The sequence below is a fragment of the Rhinoraja longicauda genome, chromosome 19, assembly GCF_053455715.1.
Source record: "Rhinoraja longicauda isolate Sanriku21f chromosome 19, sRhiLon1.1, whole genome shotgun sequence".
NCBI classification, from domain to species: Eukaryota; Metazoa; Chordata; class Chondrichthyes; order Rajiformes; family Arhynchobatidae; genus Rhinoraja; species Rhinoraja longicauda.
The window spans coordinates 40,489,880-40,495,671 of record NC_135971.1 but is presented as its reverse complement, the minus strand read 5'-3'; positions in this window follow the sequence as shown (position 1 = coordinate 40,495,671).

Genomic DNA, 5,792 nt, shown 5'->3' with positions numbered 1-5,792 from the left:
CTGCGGGGTCATAGAGACTTCCGGTGGTAAGTCGTTAACCGTGATCGGGACCGCCCGGACAAGAAATGCCATTTTCTGGCCGGCGGGAGACGGGCCGATAGGCCTGGCGGGAAAGGCGCGCCGCGGCCCCGCTGAAGGCCGCACATCGGACCTCCTCGACTTCCGCCGTCAAATCGTTAACCTGCGGCGGGCAAAAAAGAAGCGACGCCAGCTTTCGGACTTAGTGCAATTCTCGAATGTCGCGGCTGACTTGGCGGTACGAGCGTTCGGAAGTCCCGCCGGAATTGCGACGCTTCGAACGGTCGAGGCGGCCAATCTCGACCTCAGCGGCGGCACTGGCGCGATACACGTTTCTGCCGCCAGGGGGGGGGGGGGGGGTGGGGGGGGGGGCAAGCCAGCCGGCCGGGGGCGCCCGGCGCCGATCCGGCGCTTACTCGACACGCTCGAGCATCCGAACCCGTCTTATCTACGGGACCGCCGTTGCCACTTGAACACCTTTCGCCGAGAGTATCCGGGCACCCCACCTACCCGCCGGAATCACGAACCACGAGGTAGAAGTCAGGAACCAACAGGAGAAGTCGTGAACTAAATGGCGAATTCATGAACCAAACGGAGAGAAGTCATGAACCGAGCGGTTTAGGGTCAGGGTGAGGGTTGTTAGGGTGAGGCCGTTAGGGTGAGGCCGTTGCTTCGAGCGGGAAGATGGGCAGCCCCGCCCCCCCCCCCCCCCCCCCCCCCGTTGGGTGGAAGGAAACCTCTGCTGCGGGCCCGGCAACCATCCCGAACGGACCCGCTGGGTCCAAATGTCTGCCGAGGGCGGTCCTGCTGCGGTCGCGGGTTCGTTGGAAACCTCTCCTGCTGCTGGCATGGCCACCCTCCCCCCCCCCCGCCCGACTGACGACCCTGCGGGCCCGGCGACCCGGTGTCCCGTTGCCGCGCGGGGAGTGATCCTCGGGGCCGTGCCGGGCGGGCCCAGCGACACGAAGAGAGTGGGGGGGGGGTCGGAGGGAGTGGCACTGGGGAGAGAGGGGTGGGGGAGAGAGTGCCCCCCCCCCCCCCATTAGGGGCGAGTTTATGCAGTCATCAGAGTTTATACCTAACCTCATGATGCTTTATTAGCCGGATAGGCTGTCTGACCTCGCCCCCAGTCCCTACTCCTTCCACTGGATTCTTCTTATACCCTCTTTTTCTTCGTGCCCCCCCCCCACGCAGGGAGGGTTCCAAGAGGGAGGAGGGAGGGAGGGAGTCCCGGGGCCGTGAGAGAGAGAGAGCCTCATTAGCTGCTAGGTTCACCTCATTAGCTGCTAGCTAACGCGTCAGACCTTTTACATTCTTTAGAGGATTGAAACCTCAGGGCCTTTAACCCCCGTTCACCGTTTACACTCAACGATCCTTCCGAACAAAACCCTTACACATCTGTCCGTCCAACTGACCCCCGAGATACCTAACACGCAGATTAACACGTCAGCGGTGATCGGCGTGTCATAGAGGAGTCACAAAGACGGGCAAAATAGAGTGGTTGAATAAAAAATACTCACTCAATTGGCCGTGATTTAACGTAGCACACAATGATGCAAAGCCCATGCAAAGTCCAGTGGCCCAAGCAAACAAATAAGATAGATCTGGCTCGGCGTTCCTCATCTCCACATCGTCACCCAGCACGCCGACGCCCAATAACAATTCCCCCGCAAATTGTGCACCTCGAGCGGCAGTACTTTAAACGGCGCCGTCTTCGGCGTGGACGGCATGAACCAAGTCGGCAAGCATCGTCACCCAGCACACAGACGTCCACTAACAATTCCTCCCCCCTGCAAATTGCGCGCCGCGAACGGCAGTACTTTCAAGTATGCCGCCTTCGGCGGGGACATCGTGAACCAAATCGGCAGGCAGGCGTCGTCAGCCGGTCGACCGACCCCCAGTTGCATTGCCCCAACGGCCATTGTGCACTTCGAACAGAACAGTGCTTTTAAAATATTCCGCCTGCCGCGTGTACATCATGAAACAAATGGAAAGGACGAACCGGGCGTGCAACCGATGCACGGAGAGTGACAGGTCGTCAAGCAAGTCCGTGGCAATCCGTCGGCCGACTCGGCCGCGGCCAGCAGAGGCGTTTTGGCCCGGGCGCGCCGAACTTTGCGCGCCCTCGGTATGCGTAACACTAGCACATGCCTTCAAAACTCACTACAAAATAACCCCAAAGTATGCCGCCTTCCCCGTGGGCCTTGTTACCAATATCTTGCCCTGCTTCCTGATGCCCTTATGGGGTCGGCTCTGTTCTTGCAGAACCCTCAGGTGGTGCAGAGTCTGGGCCATTTTATCAATATCTTGCCCTGATTCCTGATGCCCTTATGGGGTCGGCTCTGTTCTTGCAGAACCCTGAGGTGGTGCAGAGTCTGCGCCTTGTTATCAATATCTTGCCCTGCTTCCTGAAACCCTTATGGGGTTGGTTCTGTTACAAAACCCTCAGGTGGTGCAGAGTCTGGGCCACTTTATAAATAACTCTGCCTGCATTAGGGTCAGGGTTAGGGTTAGGGTTAGGGTTAGGGTTAGGGTTAGGGTTAGGGTTAGGGTTAGGGTTAGGGTTAGGGTTAGGGTTAGGGTTAGGGTTAGGGTTAGGGTTAGGGTTAGGGTTAGGGTTAGGGTTAGGGGTAGGGGTAGGGGTAGGGGTAGCGGTAGGGGTAGGGGTAGGGGTAGGGGTAGTTTGAACTACTGCCGCTCCAGGCGCGCACTGTGCGTGGGTAATTTTCAGTGGGCGTCGGTGTGCTGGGTGACGATGCCGCCCAGACTCTGCACCACCTGAGGGATCTGCAAGAACAGAGCCGAACCCGCAAGGGTATCGGGAAGCAGGGCAAGATATTGATAACAAGGCCCAGACTCTGCACCACCCGAGGGTTCTGCAAGAACAGAGCCGACCCCATAAGGGTATCAGGAAGCAGGGTGAGATAGTGACACCATTTGTAAAACCGGCAAATCCCACCCAGGAAACATTGCAAAAATTGGCCTCTAATGCTGGAACGTGGGTAAAGCCAAACAAACACGACACGTTTTAAAAGAACGTTACTAAAACAGCCTGGGATATGCCCATGACAAAGGATAGGCCGAACCTCACCAGAAAAAAAGAGAGGGAGACCACGGCAGAGCTGAGGGATAAACATGAGATGGTGATAAAACCAGCAGACGAGGGGAGCAGTAGGGTTACAAATTAATGTCAATATGGGGCCTGCTCCCACTGGGTAATAGACAAAAACATAGAACAGGGTGACAGGAGAGACTGGATAGCACAGAGGATAACCCGTGAGCGAAATAATGGGGTGTATGCAGTTCAATGTAAGGAGTGTACCTTACGGTACATAGGGGAAACAGGTAAAACAGCCTCAGCGGTGATCGACGTGTCAAAGAGGAGTCACAAAGACGGGCAAAATAAAGTGGTTGATTATAGACAATAGACAATAGACAATAGGTGCAGGAGTCGGCCATTCAGCCCTTCGAGCCAGCACCGCCATTCAATGCGATCATGGCTGATCACTCTCAATCAGTACCCCGTTCCTGCCTTCTCCCCATACCCCCTCACTCCGTTATCCTTAAGAGCTCTATCCAGCTCTCTCTTGAAAGCATCCAACGAACTGGCCTCCACTGCCTTCTGAGGCAGAGAATTCCACACCTTCACCACTCTCTGACTGAAAAGGTTCTTCCTCATCTCCGTTCTAAATGGCCTACCCCTTATTCTTAAACGGTGGCCCCTTGTTCTGGACTCCCCCAACATTGGGAACATGTTTCCTGCCTCTAATGTGTCCAATCCCCTAATTATCGTATATGTTTCAATAAGATCCCCCCTCATTCTTCTAAATACCAGTGTATACAAGCCCAATCGCTCCAGCCTTTCAACATACGACCGTCCCGCCATTCCGGGAATTAACCTAGTGAACCTACGCTGCACGCCCTCCATAGCAAGAATATCCTTCCTCAAATTTGGAGACCAAAACTGCACACAGTACTCCAGGTGCGGTCTCACCAGGGCCCGCTACAACTGTAGAAGGACCTCTTTGCTCCTATACTCAACTCCTCTGGTTACGAAGGCCAACATTCCATTGGCTTTCTTCACTGCCTGCTGTACCTGCATGCTTCCTTTCATTGACTGATGCACTAGGACATCCAGATCTCGTTGAACTCCCCCTCCTCCTAACTTGACACCATTCAGACAATAATCTGCCTTTCTACTCTTACTTCCAAAGTGAATAACCTCGCACTTATCTACATTAAACTGCATCTGCCATGTATCCGCCCACTCACACAACCTGTCCAAGTCATCCTGCAGCCTTATTGCATCTTCCTCACAATTCACACTACCCTCCAGCTTAGTATCATCTGCAAATTTGCTAATGGTACTTTTAATCCCTCCGTCTAAGTCATTAATGCATATCGTAAATAGCTGGGGTCCCAGCACCGAACCTTGCGGTACCCCACTGGTCACTGCCTACCATTCCGAGAGGGACCCATTTATACCCACTCTTTGCTTTCCGTCTGTCAACCAATTTTCTATCCATGTCAGTACCCTACCCCCAATACCACGTGCCCTAATTTTGCCCACTAATCTCCTATGTGGGAGCTTGTCGAAGGCTTTCTGAAAGTCGAGGTACACCACGTCCACTGACTCTCCCCTGTCAATTTTCCTAGTTACATCCTCAAAACATTCCAGTAGATTTGTCAAGCATGATTTCCCCTTCGTAAATCCATGCTGACTCGCAATGATCCTGTTACTGCTATCCAAATGCTCAGCAATTTCGTCTTTTCTAATTGACTCCAGCATCTTCCCCACCACTGATGTCAGACTAACTGGTCTATAATTACCCGTTTTCTCTCTCCCTCCCTTCTTAAAAAGTGGGATAACATTTGCTATCCTCCAATCCACAGGAACTGATCCTGAATCTATATAGAACATTGAAAAATGATCTCCAATGCTTCCACTATTTCTAGAGCCACCTCCTTAGGTACCCTGGGATGCAGACCATCAGGCCCTGGGGATTTATCAGCCTTCAGTCCCATCAGTCTACCCAAAACCATTTCCTGCCTAATGTGGATTTCCTTCAGTTCCTCCATCACCCTAGGTTCTCCGGCCCCTAGAACATTTGGGAGATTGTGTGTATCTTCCTCAGTGAAGACAGACCCAAAGTAACGGTTTAACTCGTCTGCCATTTCTTTGTTCCCCATAATAAATTCCCCCGTTTCTGTCTTCAAGGGACCCACATTTGCCTTGACTATTTTTTTCCTCTTCACGTACCTAAAAAAACTTTTGCTATCCTCCTTTATATTATTGGCTAGTTTACCCTCGCACCTCATCTTTTCTCCCCGCATTGCCTCTTTAGTTAACTTTTGTTGCTCTTTAAAAGAGTCCCAATCCTCTGTCTTCCCACTCTTCTTTGCTATGTTATACCTCCTCTCCTTAATTTTTATGCTGTCCCTGACTTCCCTTGTCAGCCACAGGTGTCTCTTACTCCCCTTAGAGTCTTTCCACCTCTTTGGAATAAATTGATCCTGCAACCTCTGCATTATTCCCTGGAATACCTGCCATTGCTGTTCTACCGTCTTCCCTGCTAGGGCCTCCTTCCAGTCAATTTTGGCCAGCTCCCGCCTCATGCCTCTGTAATCCCCTTTGCTATACTGTAATACAGACACTTCCGATTTTCCCTTCTACCTTTCCATTTGCAGAGTAAAACTTATCGTGTTGTGATCACTGCCTCCTAACGGCTCTTTTACCTCTAGTCCCCTTATCAGATCAGGATCATTAAAAACAC